The sequence below is a fragment of the Schistocerca serialis genome, chromosome 1 (genome assembly GCF_023864345.2).
Source record: "Schistocerca serialis cubense isolate TAMUIC-IGC-003099 chromosome 1, iqSchSeri2.2, whole genome shotgun sequence".
Lineage (NCBI taxonomy): Eukaryota > Metazoa > Arthropoda > Insecta > Orthoptera > Acrididae > Schistocerca > Schistocerca serialis.
The window spans coordinates 1109197618-1109217321 of record NC_064638.1 but is presented as its reverse complement, the minus strand read 5'-3'; the positions used below and the strand labels follow the sequence as shown (position 1 = coordinate 1109217321).

Sequence of the window (19704 nt, the reverse complement as noted above, 5' to 3'; positions counted from 1 at the left end):
CAACTGTCCAATATATTTTACAGATTCTTACAACATATTCTGAGTTCAAACTTAATGAAGTATCTCAAACAGGATGACTCCTCCATGCCAACTTAGCATGGATTCCAAAAATCTGTCATGTGAAGCTCAAGTCTCAATTTTCTCACACGTCATACTGAAAGCAATGGATCAAGGCAGTTAGGAAGATGCAGTATTTCTTGAAAATCATTTGGTTTACTACCACACCTCCACTTATTAATGGAAATATAATCATGTGGAGTATCAAATGAAATTTGCATATAGAGTGGGGACTTCTTGATAGTGAGGACATCTAAGATAGTCAATGACAGATGCAAAAGCAACCACGGGGTGTTCCCCAGGGAAGTGTGTTGGCACCTTTTCTGTTCATTTTCCATGTTAAGCACGTGACAGACAATACTATTAATAACTTCTGACTTGTTGCAGATGAAGCAATTATCAGTAATTAAGTACTGCCTGAAAAAAATCTGCACAAATATTCATTCAGATCTTAACAACATTTCAAAGTGGTGCAAAAACTGGCAGTTTACTTTCAATGTTTAGAATGTAAAATTGTGCTTCACATGCAGTATCCAATGACTACAGTATCAATGAGTCACAAACAGTGAACACATACAATTTGTAAAGATACAAAGTGGAATGAGCACATAAGTTTAATCGTAAGTAATGCAGGTGGTAGATTTAGGTTCATTGGTAGGGCATTGGGAAAATGTAATCCATCTGCAATTAGGCTATGAGATTCCTTCTAAAACACTTGTCTAACCACCCTAGAATGTTGCTCAAGTGTGCGGGAACTTTTGTGATAGTCAATTTAGATCAACAAGTTCATTTATTAAAACTTGTTGTTTACAATGAGATACAAAACAAATGATGTATTGTTCATAACTATTGTCAATTGTGTGGGACTACAAATGGCTCTGAGCACTATGGGACTCAACTGCTGAGGTCATTAGTCCCCTAGAACTTAGAACTAGTTAAACCTAACTAACCTAAGGACATCACAAACATCCATGCCCGAGGCAGGATTCGAACCTGCGACCGTAGGGGTCTTGCGGCTCCAGACTGCAGCGCCTTTAACCGCACGGCCACTTCGGCCGGCGTGGGACTACAAATGGCAATTGGCAACAGCACAACTTCAATTACAGTTGTCGAAACCATTCATGTGTGAGGCTGAACTAAGTCCACTGAAGTAGAAGTTAATAGCAGTAGCCAGATGGCACTGTATTCAGATCCCAAGCAGACCTGATTGGGACATGAACAGTCGAACCAATAACAGGTGAAGTGTAGAGTCATTGACAATACTTTAGTCAGCTGTGGAGGTGAACACATTCACTTATGCACATAAGTGAGAATGGGCCAGCAATCACTTGGCATTAAGTCAGCTGGCTTGTGTGCTCACATGACCTGCTGTCCAGAGATGCTGTGTTATTCTCCCCTCCCAGTGACACTGCTGGACATGGGTGGAGTGCCAATAGTATGGCACCATCCATCAATATGTCCTGTTGGGATTTCAAGTAGACCCATACCAAACAGATCTATCATATAATATCAAACATATACAAAGAAGGGCACTAAGTAAGGTCACAGGTGCATTTGAGCCATGAGAGGTTGTCACAGAGGTGCTGAGAAACCTAAATCGGCGTGCACTTGAAGCCAGATGCCATATTTCCAAAAAACTGCTTAAAAAGTTCAAAGAACCAGAATTAAGTGAGGAATCTATGAAAATACGACAACCACCTTTGTATGATGCCCATAGTGACCTCGAGGACAACATTAGACCACTACAGTGAGCACAGAGGCAGATTGTTTAAATGCTTCATGTAAGTGAAACTGGAAGCAGTCCTAATGACATTTACAACGGGGAATAGCCCCTGCCATACATTTCAAACCGGTTTTTGAGAATTTAGATGTAGATATATTGAGATGTGTATGTTGCAGTACCTATAAACAGGTGGGTCCCCTTGTAGTATTTGATACTTATGGGTTACAGAATAATGTCCCATAGATTATATAATGGTAAGACAGAGATTTAGGAACCAGGTTTTAAATTGTAAGACATTTCCAGGGGCAGATGTTGACTCTGACCACAATCTATTGGTTATGAACTGTAGATTAAAACTGAAGAAACTGCAAAAAGGTGGGAATTTAAGGAGGTGGGACCTGGATAAACTGACTAAACCAGAGGCTGTACAGAGTTTTAGGGAGAGCATAAGGGAACAGTTGTCACAAATGAGGGAAAGAAATACAGTAGAAGAAGAATGGGTAGCTCTGAGGGATGAAGTAGTGAAGGCAGCAGAGGATCAAGTAGGTAAAAATAGGAGGGCTAGTAGAAATCCTTGGGTAACAGAAGAAATATTGAATTTAATTGATAAAAGGAGAAAATATAAAAACACAGTAAATGAAGCAGGCAAAAGGGAATACAAACGTCTCAAAAATGAGATCGATAGGAAGTTCAAAATGGCTAAGCAGGGATGGCTAGAGGACAAATGTAAGGATGTAGAGGCTTATCTCACTAGGGGTAAGATAGATACTGCCTACAGGAAAATTAAAGAGACCTTTGGAGAAAAGAGAGCCACTTGTATGAATATCAAGAGCTCAGATGGAAACCCAGTTCTAAACAAAGAAGGGAAAGCAGAAAGAAGGAAGGAGTATGTAGAGGGTCTATACAAGGGCGATGTACTTGAGGACAATATTATGGAAATAGAAGAAGATGTAGATGAACATGAAATGGGAGATACGACACTGCGTGAAGAGTTTGACAGAGCACTGAAAGACCTAAGTCGAAACAAGGCCCCGGGAGTAGACAACATTCCATTGGAACTACTGAAAGCCTTGGGAGAGCCAGTCCTGACAAAACTCTACCATCTGGTGAACAAGATGTATGAGACAGGCGAAATATGCTCAGACCTCAAGAAGAATATAATAATTCCAATCCCAAAGAAAGCAGGTGTTGACAGATGTGAAAATTACTGAACTATCAGCTTAATAAGTCACAGCTGCAAAATACTAACGCAAATTCTTTACAGACGAATGGAAAAACTGGTAGAAGCCGACCTCAGCGAAGATCAGTTTGGATTCCGCAGAAATATTGGAACACGTGAGGCAATACTGACCCTACGACTTATCTTAGAAAATACACTCCTGGAAATGGAAAAAAGAACACATTGACACCGGTGTGTCAGACCCACCATACTTGCTCCGGACACTGCGAGAGGGCTGTACAAGCAATGATCACACGCACGGCACAGTGGACACACCAGGAACCGCGGTGTTGGCCGTCGAATGGCGCTAGCTGCGCAGCATTTGTGCACCGCCGTCGTCAGTGTCAGCCAGTTTGCCGTGGCATACGGAGCTCCATCACAGTCTTTAACACTGGTAGCATGCCGCAACAGCGTGGACGTGAACCGTATGTGCAGTTGACGGACTTTGAGCGAGGGCGTATAGTGGGCATGCGGGAGGCCGGGTAGACGTACCGCCGAATTGCTCAACACGTGGGGCGTGCTGTCTCCACAATACATCGATGTTGTCGCCAGTGGTCGGCGGAAGGTGCACATGTCCGTCGACCTGGGACCGGACCACAGCGACGCACAGATGCACGCCAAGACCGTAGGATCCTACGCAGTGCCGTAGGGGACCGCACCGCCACTTCCCAGCAAATTAGGGACACTGTTGCTCCTGGGGTATCGGCGAGGACCATTCGCAACCGTCTCCATGAAGCTGGGCTACGGTCCCGCACACCGTTAGGCCGTCTTCCGCTCACGCCCCAACATCGTGCAGCCCGCCTCCAGTGGTGTCACGACAGGCATGAATGGAGGGACGAATGGAGACGTGTCGTCTTCAGCGATGAGAGTCGCTTCTGCCTTGGTGCCAATGATGGTCGTATGCGTGTTTGGCGCCGTGCAGGTGAGCGCCACAATCAGGACTGCATACGACCGAGGCACACAGGGCCAACACCCGGCATCATGGTGTGGGGAGCGATCTCCTACACTGGCCGTACACCACTGGTGATCGTCGAGGGGACACTGAATAGTGCACGGTACATCCAAACCGTCATCGAACCCATCGTTCTACCATTCCTAGACCGGCAAGGGAACTTGCTGTTCCAACAGGACAATGCACGTCCGCATGTATCCCGTGCCACCCAACGTGCTCTAGAAGGTGTAAGTCAACTACCCTGGCCAGCAAGATCTCCGGATCTGTCCCCCATTGAGCATGTTTGGGACTGGATGAAGCGTCGTCTCACGCGGTCTGCACGTCCGGCACAAACGCTGGTCCAACTGAGGCGCCAGGTGGAAATGGCATGGCAAGCCGTTCCACAGGACTACATCCAGCATCTCTATGATCGTCTCCATGGGAGAATAGCAGCCTGCATTGCTGCGAAAGGTGGATATACACTGTACTAGTGCCGACATTGTGCATGCTCTGTTGCCTGTGTTATGTGCCTGTGGTTCTGTCAGTGTGATCATGTGATGTATCTGACCCCAGGAATGTGTCAATAAACTTTCCCCTTCCTGGGACAATGAATTCACGGTGTTCTTATTTCAATTTCCAGGAGTGTAGATTAAGGAAAGGCAAACCTACACTTCTATCATTTGTAGACTTAGAGAAAGCTTTTGACAATGTCAACTGGAAAACTCTCTTTCAAATTCTAAAGGTGGCAGGAGTAAAATACAAGGATCGGAAGGCTATTTACAATTTTTACAGAAACCAGATGGCAGTTATAAGAGTCGAGGGGCATGACAGGGAAGCAGCGGTTGGGAAGGGAGTGAGACAGGGTTGTAGCCTCTCCCCGATGTTATTCAATCTGTGAATTGAGCAAGCAGTAAAGGAAACAAAAGAAAAATTCGGAGTAGGTATTAAAATCCATGGAGAAGAAATAAAAACTTTGAGGTTCGCCGATGACATTGTAATTCTGACAGAGACAGCAACGGACTTGGAGGAGCAGTTGAACGGAATGGACAGTGTCTTGAAAGGCGGATATAAGATGGACATCAACAAAAGCATAACGAGGATAATGGAATGTAGTCGAATTAACTCGGGTGATGCTGAGGGAATTAGATTAGGAAATGAGACACTTAAAGTAGTAAAGGAGTTTTGCTATTTGGGGAGCAAAATAAGTGATGATGGTCGAAGTAGAGAGGATATAAAATGTATACTGGCAATGGCAAGCAAAGTGCTTCTGAAGAAGAGAAATTTGTTAACATCGAGTATAGATTTAAGTGCCAGGAAGTCGTTTCTGAAAGTATTTGTATGGAGTGTAGCCATGTATAGAAGTGAAACATGGACGATAAATAGTTTGGACAAGAAGAGAATAGAAGCTTTCGAAATGTGGTGCTACAGAAGAATGCTGAAGATTAGATGGGTAGATCACATAACTAATGAGGAGGTATTGAATAGAATTGGGGAGACAAGGAGTTTGTGGCACAACTTGACAAGAAGAAGGGACCGGTTGGTAGGACATGTTCTGAGGCATCAAAGGATCACAAATTTAGCATTGGAGGGCAGCATGGAGTGTAAAAATCGTAAAGGGAGACCAAGAGATGAATACACTAAGCAGATTCAGAAGGATGTAGGTTGCAGTAGGTACTGGGAGATGAAGAATCTTGCACAGGATAGAGTAGCATGGAGAGCTGCATCAAACCAGTCTCAGGACTGAAGACAACAACAACAACAACAACAACAACAACCACATGAAAAAAAAAAGGGCAGAGCCACTTCATTAGAGCTCTGTGACCAAAAAAGAGAAATGTCACTGCTGGATGGTAGTTTCAATGACTGTAGATCCTCTGTCACTTCCAGTTACACATTCTCCCATTGGAGCATGATGTCTGACTCAGAAGTGAGATATCATTTCACATGGAGACAGCACAACTGTCGGTAGTGTATCCTGAACAAGCTTCCATGATTGATAAGTGAGCTTTGTCGTTGCCACAGATCCAGACAAGTCTTGGAACCCAACATAATGTTAGAACCTTCTATTACTTTTGTAGCAGGGGAACACTGAAGGAATAAAAAAAGATTAGTAAGTTGGTCCCTCAGTCGAGCCTCATCTGCTCCAGGTCCTCCAAGACAACTTACAGTTCTGCACTTTAAACTTCATTTTCGTCACAGTGTCTCCTGAAGGACAAGTAAAATAGGTTGGCAGCCAAAACAATCCCCCTGCTTAGAGCAATCATTATACATTGTGATACAATATTAGTTTCTGTCTAGGATATTAAAAAATATACTTCAAAAATACATTTGGAGTGCTTTAATTGTTTTAAGTTGTTAAATCTGAGATTCAGTGCCTCATACACAGTCAGGTTAATGATTTATGTAAATCTTTGCATGATGTGTTATGTGTTTGTTGCAAACTGCATATACAATGTTACATGGGTGGGCAAGCAACAGCACAGTGAGTAGGTGCTTAAAGCATTGAACAAATTTATATGCTTGTCATATAAGCAATATGTTGCAAACTGGAGCTCCTCATCCCCAACACACAGAGTATGAAGCTGGACCTGAATTCCCTGTACCACCCTATTTCAACATTGCATGCTACACTGAGAGTCTCCAGGTAGGACAACCACACACTATGAAACTATGCTTGAATCAGGACTGTAAAAAACCGCTATAAAATAAAAGCAAATGTTTTCCGGCTGCTCCTCAGGTCTTGTGGGTAACACAGTTCAAAATATTGAGTGTTTTGAAAGGTTGTGCTCTGAGGATAAGTTTATTGCTCAAAGTTTAGCCTCAAACCTCACTGATTCTCTAAAACTTAAAATAATGTATGTCATGCTTTGATCAAGAAGATTAAACTCCAGAACAATTGTTTGAAAAGAAAACATCAAATTTTGAGTTAAAAATTTAAAATGTGCTTTCTGCCAGTTCTTCCAGTTTTGTAACCATTCCTTATATCTGTAGTGTGATTGCAGGAAGATGAAAGAAGAGTATGAAACTGAAAATTCATCCCCAAACAAGAGGTGTTGAGTTGTGGTTATTGCCCAGCTGACATTATATTATTTATAGCAATTTTAAACAGGTTTTCACTTGAAACACTACCTTGAGGGACTCTGTTTCCTTGTATAAAACAGCTTCATGCACTATGTGATGAAAAGTATCTGGACACTCACAAAAACATACATTTTTCATATTAAGTGCATTGTGATGCCACCTACTGCCAGGTACTCCATATCTGTGACCTCCGTAGTCATTAGACATCGTGAGAGAGCAGAATGGGGCACTCCGCAGAACTCACCGACTTTGAACGTGGTCAGGTGATTGGGTATCACTAGTGTCATATGTCTGTACACGAGATTCCCACACTTCTAAACATCCCTAGGTCCACTGTTCCCAATGCGATAGTGAAGTGGAAACATGAAGGGACACATACAGCACAAAAGCGTACAGGCTGACCTCATCTGTTGACTGACAGGGCGCCAACAGTTGAAGAGGGTCGTAATGTGTAATAAGCAGACAGACATCAATCCAGACCATCACACGGGAATTCCAAACTGCATCATGATCCACTGCAAGTACTATGACAGTTACGTGGGAGGTGAGAAAACTTGGATTTCATGGTTTAGCAGCTGCTCATAAACCACAAATACATTGGTAAATGCCAAACGAAACTTCGCTTGGTGTAAGGAGTGTAAACATTGGATGATTGAACTGTGGAAAAACGTTGTGTGGAGTGACGAATCACTGTTCACAATGTGGCAATCTGATAGCAGAGTGTGGGTATGGCAAATGCCTGATGAACATCATCTGCCAGCGTGTGTAGTGCCGACAGTAAACTTTGGAGGCGGTGGTGTTACGGTGTGGTCGTGTTTTTCATGGAGGGGGCTTGCACCCCTTGTTGTTTTGCATGGCACTATCACAGCACAGGCCTAAATTAATGTTTTAAGCACCTTCTTGCTTTCTACTGTTGAAGATCAATTCGGGGATTGCGACTGCATCTTTCAACGTGATCGAGAGCCTGTTCACAGTGCACGGCCTGTAGCGGAGTGGTTACACGACAATAACAACCCTGTAATGGACTGGCCTGCACAGAGTCCTGACCTGAATCCTACAGAACACCTTTGGGACATTTTGGAATGCCGACTCCATGCCAGGCCTCACTGACCAACACCAATAGCTCTCCTCAATACAGCACTCCATGAGAAATGGGCTGCCATTCCCCAACAAACCTTCCAGCACCTGATTAAATGTATGCCTGCAAGAGTGGAAGCTATTATCAAGGATAACGGTGGGCCAACGCCATATTGAATTCCAGCATTACCGATGGAGGGTGCCATGAACTTGTAAGTCATTTTCAGTCAGTTGCCCAGATACTTTTGATCACACAGTGTATCTATATCTAAAATAATTAAAGGAAAGCAAGAGCCACCGAGAAACAGAAAAATATCTCCAGAATCCCAATTTGTGTGGCTATCAAAGGATATTATACCTCTAAATTGATAGCTGCAACAGGCAGAAAATGTGCTTTGTTGATGCTACACATTTTAGCAATTTTGGCTGAAATAAACTCACACTGCAGTGCTCTTCTTCAGCATGCCAGTGTTTTGCACAGAAACAGCTAAGTAAAAAATTCATGCCATATACAAGGTTATTTATATGTAAAATCTGACTTCAGAATTTTCCTTTGTGTGAGACCGCATATACAAGATTTGTGTGTTGATGTGAGGTTCTAGATGTGCATATTTTACTCTGTGCATCGCCTTCTGCATAATCTTTCATTGATTGTATCAACATTTGTTTGTATTGTGATATATTGTGCAAGTGCTGCAATAAACTTGTACTGTTATCATTGATTATATTCTCAAATTTAATTGTGCTCTTTTAAAATTTGTGGGAACAGTAGATCCACCCTAATTCAAAACAACTGTTTTCTCATTTCATTGCACAATTGTGTGAGAAATAGGTTACTTTTGAGAATTTTTGGACACTTACAAAACTAGCATCATCATTTCACTCATCACAACAAATTTGGATAATACTCCAAGCTTTCAATGATATCCACCATCATCTTCATCAGGAACTAAAACTGACTGTTGTAAACTGGCAAGGTTCTCTCTTTTACACCCTCAGAATGGCATCCAATTGGCCAGATAATGTCAAGAAGGTGCATACAGTGGTGGTGCAATCCACATCCATGGATTTTGCTTGCACTTTCTATTTAGAATTGCTTCAGCACAATCCATCACATCAGCCAGTGAGCTGTGAGAATTATTCCTCTGTGGTTTTTCCTTATCAAGTGCACACTTTCATGCATTGTTAAGTGCACATCCAGGGTCTCTATTGAAGTTGTTTTCACAAAGTCTAATTTCAACAGCCTCTCTGACCACAGAGTCCCAACTGTTCGAAGTGTGAGCATGTATTCTCTTGTTCAAACAAAATCTTGTGCTAATTTAACAAACTGTGCTCTGCCACTGCTCATTTATCCAAATGCCTGTATTTCAGATAACACTGATGCTCGATATAATGATCAGCAACCGTTCGTATAGACTGACCCACATAACTCTGCCAACTTTCCCAAGAAATGGTATAAATTCCTGGCACTCTCAGGCCAGGAGTATCTTTAATAGATCACAACATTTCTTTAAATTTTCAGGGTGGCCAGGAGACTGGTCTGATTCCTTGCCTGTTTAGGACTCTACCTATCTTCCTAGTTGTTGCACCGCAGAATGGAAGCCATGTTAGGTGTTGACCCTCTTGGCTTGTTTGAATGGTGTTGCTTACAAAACACTATTTTTCCAAGTTACTGGTATGAGTGTTTTGGATATGTAATTTATTTTGTAGCAAATCAACATTTGTTGTTCACGTTTCTGCCAAAGAATACATCACCCCTGAATGCCATTGGATATCAATGCAAAAAAAGATGTGTTTTTGAGCATTTTCAGAAGTTACCACTGTCCTTCGGATAATCTTCGAGCAGCTTGTAGTAAATCAGTGTTTATGGTTTAGTTACTGTAGCAGATATTCTAACACACATGTTGTGTTACATCTAGTTTTGTCTTAACGAGGAGTAGCTCTATATATTATTTGCATTTATTGCAAATTAACTCAATTTTCGAGTTTGCTAACAACTGTAACAGATGAAAAGATAATCAGTGGGCTTAAATTAAAGTTATTTGTTCACTGCCTTGTAATACATTGCACCAACCAAAATGCAATCCAACTGTGAATGCTGTTCTTGATCATGGCACGAGTTGGTTGACGTTTGTAAGCAGCTGTAAATCGCCCTGACTACTATCAAACAAATGGCAGCTGCTGCGAATCGGTGAGTTGTAGGAGCTCCCCAGAATCATGAACTCATGATACTGGTACCAGAGGTATCTCATGTACTACCCTCTCCTGTCGATACTGTCTCCTCTGCAGAAAGTACAGGACCTGTCACTACTTGCCCACTTCTTGCTTACTGCAGCAAAGAATTTGATAAAATCTAGCGACTTTGAATTAATCTGGGTAAAGTTAAGTAACAAAGATTGGCCAAAAATGGTAATCGGATGCTTTTATAGGCTGCCTGGGTCAGGCGCTCTAGTGGTAGGCCGCTTCAGACAGAACTTGTGGAATATGGTTAACAATTTTTGTGATCATTATGTTATAACAGGGAGTAACTTCTACTAGGCAGGTATACATTGGGAGTGTCATGCTATCAAAACCGGCATCAAAAACAGGAATTTGTGCGGCATTATTCTGGATCTCTTGTCCTAAAATTACTTTGAGCAGATAGTTAGGGAACCAACTTGTGAGGCTAATGTCTAAGACCCTCTGACAACAAACAGACCTGAACTTATCGAATCAGTTAGTGTGGAGGAAGGTTGCAGTGATCATAAGGCTGTGATAGCATCTACGACAAATTGTGTTACAAAGATTGTTAAAAAATGTAGGAAGATATTTTTGCATAGCAAGAGTTACAGGACACAAATTTCAGAGTACCTGCACAGTCAGAATCACATACTCGGTGATGAGGACATTGATGTGGAGAACAAACGGAAAAAATTCAAAGGCATTGTGCTACAAGCCCCAGAAAGTAAGTTCCGATTAAGGTCTTAAGATATGAGAAAGACCCACCATGGTTAAATAGCCATGTTACAAAACTGCAACATAAACAAAGAGAACTTCATCTCAGATTCAAAAGAGGTAAAAACCTAGCTGACAAACAAAACCTGAACAAAGTGAAAATGAACATAACGAGAGCAGTGAGAGAAGCTTTCAATGACTCTGAAAGTAAAACTTTGTCAACCGATTTGAGTAAAACCCCTGAGAGGTTTTGGTCATATTTAAAATCAGTAAGTGGGTCAAAATCATCTGTTCATTCACTCAGTGACCATACTGGCACTGAAACAGAAGATAACAGAGAGAAGCCCAAAATACTGAATTCGTCTTCCAAAATTGTTTCACCATAGAAGATCATAACACAGTCCCTCCTTTCAATTGTCGTACAAAAGTTGAAATGGCAGATATTGAGTTAACCAATCGCGAAACAGAAAAACACCTACAGTCACTTAGTAGTGGAAAGGCATCAGAACCAGATGAGATACCTATAAGATTCTTCAAAGATTATGCAAAAGAACTTGCTCCCCTTCTAGCAGTTATTTATAACAGATCGCTTGAGCAATGAAGGGTACCTGGAGATTGGAAGACAGATGCACACAATTATAGACCTGTATCACTGATGTCAGTCTGTTGTAGAATTATAAAAAATGAAAACAATCAATTTTTGACAAAATAATGTAATTGGAAACATAAAAATTCTACTCACCAAGTGGCAGCAGAACACACACGTAAAAGAACATTATAATTAGCCAAGCCTTCAGAGCCAAAGGCTCCTCCTTCAGGCAGAATGGTTGAAGGTGACAGAAGAGGGGTGAAGGAAAAAGACTGGAGAGGTCTAGGAAAAAGGGTAGGCTTTGGAAAAGTCATGCAGAACCATAGGTCAAGGGAGACACTGAATGGGATGATAAGGAAAGACTGATTGTTGGGGACTGCATCAGATTAGCTTTGAAAACCTGAGAGCTTAAAGGTGGATGACATGGTAATATGGAAGACAGAGATTACAACTAAAACAACATGTATGAGTTAATAAGAGTGAGAAGCTAAGTGCATTGTGCGCAACAGAGATTGGAGGGGGATGGCGAAAAATAGACAGGTAAGAAAAAGAAGAAAACTAAAATGGAGTGAAGAAAGGAGTAGTTACCATACTGTGAAGAAATGCTGAGACAGAAAAAATTGAAGTAAGTTAAGGCCAGGTGGGTGGTGTGAACCAAGGATATGTTGTAGTGCTAGTTCCCACCTTCAGAGTTCTGAGAAACTGGTATCTGGGGGAAGAATTCAGATGGTACGTGTGGAGAAATAGGCACTGAGATCATGATTGCCATGTTGCATGCATGTTGCATGCCCTGCAACAGATAGTGTGTCTTGCCAGAACATTTTTTATGCTCAAGAATTATGATTTTTTTTGGAGAAGGAAAATCTCCTCTGTAAATATCAATATGGATTCCACAAACAGCGATCCTGCAAAACTCAGCTCGCTCTGTTCCTCCACAAGATCCACAGCACTGTAGACAATGACACTCTGGTTGATGCCATGTTCCTTGACTTCAGGAAGGCAATTGACACCATCCCACAACACTGTTTAGTGAAAAGAATATGAGCTTATCAAGAATAGGAGCAGATCTGAAACTGGATTCAAGACTTCCTTTAGACATAACTCAACATGTTGCTCTTAATGGAACAAAATCGACACATTAAAGGTCATTTCCAGAGTTCCCAGGGAAGTATGATAGTACCATAACTGTTCACAATGTATATAAATGATGCATCAGATGCTCTCTAAGGCTGTTTGCAGTAGACAGTAATGATTTGCAGAAAGATCTCTACAGAATTTATGAATGGTGCTGGCTCTGGCAGTTGACCCTGAACATAAATAAATGTAACATATTGCGCATACAAAGGAAAAGAAATCCACTACTGTATAGTTACACTGCTGATGACAAACCATTGGAAACAATATCTGCCATAAAATACCTAGTAGTAACCATACAGAGTGACCTTAAGTGGAATGATCACATAAAACAAATACTGGGAAAAGCAGATGCCAGAGTCAAACAATGGAAAATCTAGGATGGAATGTAACAATGTTTGAGAAGGAAAGTTGCTACTCACTATGTAGTGGAGATGCTGAGTCACAATAGGCCCAACAAAAAGATTCACACAATTATAGCTTTCGGCCATTAAGGCCTTTGTCAGCAACACACACACACACACACACACACACACACACACACACACACACACACACACACACACACACATTCAAACGCAACTTGCACACATGTCTACAGTCTCAGACAACTGAAACCACAGTGCTAGCAGCAGCAAAACTTGAATGATGGGAGTGGCGACTGGGTGGGGGTAAGGAGGAGGCTGGGGTGGGGAGGGATAGTATGGTGGGGGTGGCGGACAGTGAAGTGCTGCAGTTTAGACGGAGGGCAGGAGAGAAGGGAGAAGGTTGGGGGGGGGGGGGGGGGGGGAGTAGCGGAAAGGAGAGAAATAATAAAAAGAAATTAAAAGACTGGGTGTGGTGGTGAAATGACGGCTGTGTAGTGCAGGAATGGGAACAGGGAGCTGGATGGGTGAGGACAGTGACTAACGAAGGCTGAGGCCAGGAGGGTTGCGGGAATGTAGGATGTATTGCAGGGAAAGTTCCCGCACGCACAATTCAGAAAAGCTGGTGTTGGTGCGAAAGATCCATGCGGCACAGGCTGTGGAGCACTCACTGAGATGAGGGATATCATGTTTGGCGGCGTGTTCAGCAACAGGTTGGTCCACTTGTATTTTGACCACAGTTTGTCAGTGGCCATTCATCTGGACAGACAGCTTATTGGTTGTCTTGTCTACACAGAATGCAGCACAGTGGTTGCAGCTTAGCTTGTAAACCACATGACTGGTTTCACAGATAGCCCTGCCTTTGATGGGATAGGTGATGTTAGTGACCGGACTGGAGTAGGTGGTGATAGGAGGCTGTATGGGACAGGTCTTGCATCTAGGTCTATTACAGGGGTATGAGCCATGAGGTAAGGGACTGGCAGCAGGGGTTGTGTAAGGATGGACGAGTATATTGTGTAGACTCGGTGGACGGCGGAATACCACTGTAGGACGGGTGGGAAGGATAGTGGGCAGGACATTTCTCATTTCAAGGTGCAATGAGAGGTAATCAAAACCCTGGCAGAGAATGTAATTCAGTTTCTCCAGTCCCGGATGATACTGAGGTACGAGGGGAATGCTCCTCTGTGGCTATAATTGTGTGAATCTTTTTGTTGTGCCTATCACGGCTCAGCATCTCCGCTATATGGTGAGTAGCAACTTTCCATCTCTAACATTGTTAGATGTCAGACTCAAATTCATATGAAGAATCTTAAGGAAATGTAACTCATCCATGAGGGAAGTGGCTTATAAGCCACATGTTCAACCAATTCTTGAGTACTTTTCATCTGTCTGGGATACTTGCCAGATAGGACTGAGAGAAAAGTGAGAGAAAAATCCAATGAAGACTGGCACATTTCATCACAGGATCATTTAGTCAGCATGAGAGCATTACAGAGATATACAACAAACTCTATTGGCATACATTAAAGAGAGGCCTTGTGCATCACTGAGAGTCTTACTATTGAAATTTCGAGAGAACTTTATGGAAAGAGTCGGACAACATATTACTTCCCACAAGTACGTCTCGCATAATGACCATGAGGAGAAAATTTGACAAATTACAGCCAATACAGAGGCTTTCCGACAATCCTTCTTCCCATGTGCTATTCAGGAGTGGAACAGGGTTGGAGGGCTCAGTTAGTAGTACAAAAAGTACCCTCTACCATACACCAGAAGATGGCTTGCAGAGTATGATGTAGATGTAGATGAAGATGACTGTGAGTGGCATGCCAATAGTAGACCCAGGAATTCCGTACAGGATGGATGGAGATCAGAGGACTCAGGGTGTTGTACCGATCCCCCTAACCAAAAAGTCTGAGATGCTGTCTTTCACTGAAACTGAGCCAGTGTGACTCACTTTTGGAGAAACTTCATTTGTCCAGTGTCAAGAGGAGGTAAACACAAAAGGGTAGGGGTCTATTAATTGTTGGCAGTTCAAATGTATGGCGAATGATCATGCCCATTAGGGAAATGGCAGCAAGGGACAGGAAAGGACACCAGGTACACTCAGTGTGTATGCCCCAGGGCCTCATTCAACATGTTGAGGAGGTTATTCCAGAAACCACTGAGAGAACAGGGTGTAACCAACTGCAGATTGTGGCGCACATTGGAACAAGTGATGCCTGCCACCTGGGCTCCGAGCTCATACATGGGCCATTCCAGCAACTGGCAGAGAAAGCTGAGAAGACCAGCGTTGTGCATGGAGTTCCAATGAAGCTCACAATTTGCAGCAATGTCCCCAGAAACGATTGTGGCTCTTTGGTTCTGAATCGTGTGCAAAGTTTGAACCAGAGACTCTGAAGGTTCTGTGACAAGCTAGGCTGCAACTTCCTGAACTTGGGCCATGCAGTTCAGAAATGTAGGGTCCCCCTAAATGAATCAGGTAAGCACTATACATCAGAATGTAATGACTAAAGAATGTAATGACTATAGTCACAGGTAGCTGTGTATGGGCTTTTATATAAGGCAACTCTTCATCCAATCCATATAATGATAGCTGCAGACACCCAGAAGTATCAGTGTAAGATAGAGAGGAATGCCTCCCACAGGTGAGAGTATTAAAACTCTAATGGTTAACTGCTTAAGCATTTGCAACAAAGTGGCAGAGCTTGAAGGGTTCGCAAAAAGCAGTGAAGCTCATTTACTACTAGGTACAGAAATCTTGTTGAAACATGAAATTGATAGGATTGAGATTTTTTGGGAAAATTTAATTCTATGTCAAAAGGACTGGCAAATGGGAAATGGGGGCGGTGTATTTGTCACAGTAGACAAAAAATTCAAATCTACCAAGATAAAAATTGAAGCTGCATCTGAGACCGTTTGGAAAGACTTAGCCTTTATCACCCACCAGACTCATCTCCTGATGAACTGAAAACTTTAGAGAAAATCTCAGTTCACTTGCATGTGAGTTCCCCAATCACACTATAGTCACAGGTGGAGACTTTAGCAATTAATTAAGAAAATTACAGTTTTGTTAGTGGTGGACGCAATAAGACATCCTGTGAAACATTATTAAATTCCATCTGTGAAAATTACCTAGAACAAATAGTTAGAAACCCCCCTCATGATGGAAATGTATTGGATATAATGGCAACAAATAGACCTGACCTCTTCGAGGATATCCACATTGAAACTGGTATCAGTGATCATGACACAGTTGTGACAACTATGATTACCAAAGTACAAAGAACAACTAAAACATGCAGAAAGATATATATGTTCAGTAAACTAGATAAAAAATCAGTAGTGTCATATCTCAGTGAAGAACTTCAAACTTTCAGCACATGGCAGGATCATGTAGAGGAACTATGGCTCAAGTTTAAAAGAATAATTGACCATGCACCCAATGAAACAGTTCATAATGGGAGGGACCCTCCATGGTATACATTCATTGTAAAGGAACTTCTACAGAAACAGAGATTATTGCATAATAGGTGTGAAAATTGGAAATTTGTGGTAAGCTTCTATGGGACCAAACTGCTGAGGTCATTAGTCCCTAGGCTTACACTCTACTTAATCTAACTTAAACTAACTTACCCTAAGGACAACACACACACACCCATGCCCAAGGGAGGACTCAAACCTCCGATGGGGTGGGGGGTGGGGGGGGGGGGAGGGGAACGGGGGCCCGTAGGGGAGGGGGGGGGGGTGCATGAACCGAGACAAGATGCCTCAGACCGTACGGCTACCCCGCATGGCTAATAGGTGAGAAACAAGCATCAGTCTATAGATAGAGAGATGCTGAATGAAATGAATTTGGCTGTCAAGAGAGCAATACATGATGCCTTCAATGACCACCACAGCAGAATACTGTCAAATTATATTTTACAAAACCGAAGAAATTCTGATGGTTTATAAAGCTGTTAGTGGCACAGAGCTAGTGTCCAGTCTCTAGCAAATGAGACAGGAACTGAAATTGAGGGTACGAAGCAAAAGGTGAAATGCTTAGCTCCATTTTCAAACGTTCCTTTACAAAAGAAAACCCAGGAGAATTGCCCCAATTTAATCCTCAAACTGTTGAAAAGATGAATGAAATAAATATTGATGTCACTGATGTTGAGAAACAGCTGAAATCGTTAAAACTGAACAAAGCTCCAGAGCTCGATGAAATTCCTGTCAGATTCTACAATGAATTAGTGTCCGAGTCAGTCCATCTTCTAACTATAATCAATCATAGAGACCTGCCCACTTCTTGGAAAAAAAAGCACATGTCACACCCATCTACAGAAAGGGTGGTAAAAGTGATGCACAAAACTACTGTCCAGTATCCTTGAACTCAAACTTATGAGGTATCCCATGACCTCCTCAGTGCTAACCAGCATGGATTCTGAAAATATCGATCACATGAAACACAACTCCCACTTTTCTCACATGACATACTGAAAGCTTTGGATCAAGGCTGTCAGGTAGATGCAGTATTTATTGATTTCCAAAAAGCATTTGAATCAGAACCACACCTACGTTTATTGTCAAATGTATGGTCATATGGGGTGTCAACTGAAATTTGTGACTGGATTGAAGACTTTCTGGTAGGGAGGACACAGCATGTTACCCAGGATGGAGAGTCATCATGAGGTGTGCCTCAGGGAAGTGTGTTGGGACCCCTGCTGTTCATGTTGTATATTAATTACTTTGCGGACAATATTAGTAGTAACCTCAGATTGCAGATGATGCAGTTATCTATAATGAAGTAATGTTTGAAAGTGACTGAATAAATATTCAGTCAGATCATTATAAAATTTCAAAGTGGTGCAAAGATTGGAAACTTGCTTTAAATGTTCAGAAAAGTAAAACTGTGCACTTCACTTCACAAAATGAAAAAACCATGTCCTATGATTATAATATCAATAAGTCACTGCTAGAATCAGCCAACTTATACAAACACCTGGATGTAACACACTGTAGGGATATGAAATGGAATGATCACACAGGTTCAGTTGTAGGTAAAGCAGGTGGTGGGCTTTGGTTCACTGGTAGAATACTGGGGGAGTGCAATCAGCCTACAAAGGAGACTGCTTATAAATCACCTGTGTGACTGTTTCTACGATAATTCTCAAGTGTGTGGGACCTGTATCAAATAGCACTAAGAAGGGATATTGAACATATACACAGAAGGACAGCACGAATGGTCACAGGTTTGTTTGATCCCTGAGAGAATGTCACAGGGATACTAAAGGAACTGAACTGGAAGACTCTTGAAGAAACATGTAAACTGTCCTGAGAAAGTCTGTTAACAAAGTTTCAAGAATGGGCTTTAAATGGTGAGTCTAGAAAAATACTACAATCCCCTATGTATCACTCTTATATGGATCGTGAGGCTAAGATTAGAATAATTACTGCACACACAGAGGCATTCAAGTAATCATTCCTCTCAAGCTCTATATGTGAATGGAATGAGAAGAAATCCTAATAACTGGGTACAGAAGGACTTACCCTCTGCCACACACCTCACAGTAGTTTGCAGATTATAGATGTAGATGCAAACAATATTACAGGTTCACAGCATATATGAATGTACTTGTTAGGAGATACAGCTACAGGAAAGCCAGTCGCACAGCTTCCTCCAGCAGAATCATGTTGCTAACAGATCAAATACATCCTGAACCCCACTAAAATCAACCAAAGAGTTGTCTGAATTCCATCTGCTTCAAATTTTTTCCCCACACACCTGGTATGGAAAATACTGTGATACATACTTGGATATGTACAGTTCTTCCCAGACATGAAGAGAATAATTAAAATGGCTCCTTTCCATAACTTTTCGATTGTCTTGTTTCATATTAGAAACTAAAATGACCAAGAAATGATTTAGCAATTTGTGTGAGGTGGCAACATATTCCAAAGTAGATTTTTTCATCATATGATCATATTGCCATATTGCAGAATTCCTAATCCAGCTCTGCCCTAAAGAAATGGTGGTTGTAGACTTCCTCATCAGCCGAGTTTTATTCCCAATCACAATCCTCAGTGATGGTCTCTCTGGGGCAAAAGGCTAGGTCCTAACTGGTGGTAACTGTGATTTGGGATACATGTTGTTCTGTGGTCTGAGTAATACCTCCTTATGTCATTAAAAGGAGATCTTGTATCCCTCCCTGAAGTCCTCTTTATGTCCTGCCACACCTGTATTGCTTTTGTGAACTGATTAGTTGATTAACTTATTTGGTGGTGGTGGCTGTTTTATGGCACCCAACACCATTTTTTCAGTGCACTTGCTGAATATTAATGTGGGCAATTTTTATACTGAGTGAAGAATCCTTTATAAATAATGTTATTGTGATGGTCGTCATTGACTTCGTTTCTCCTTTATTCAGCATCAGGCTGGGCTGGGACATTTAAGGTACTTCTCATTTTTCTCTGCCTTCCACTGTTTTCCTTCTATAACTCCCCCCCCCCCCCAGTCAGATTCCTCCTTCTTAAATTTATCTTCATTGAGTCTTGTCCTCAAACTTGGCCTCCATCATTCATTTTGGTATGCTTCCATCTTTCATTCCCCTT

At 42.0% G+C, this 19704-nt stretch overlaps 1 protein-coding gene across 1 annotated transcript in view; it reads right to left on the bottom strand.

Annotated features, from left to right (window-relative positions):
* LOC126416695 (tectonin beta-propeller repeat-containing protein) overlaps positions 1 to 19704 on the bottom strand; it is a 206377-nt gene that overhangs the window by 172283 nt on the left and 14390 nt on the right. The gene's annotated exons all lie outside the window — the stretch shown is intronic.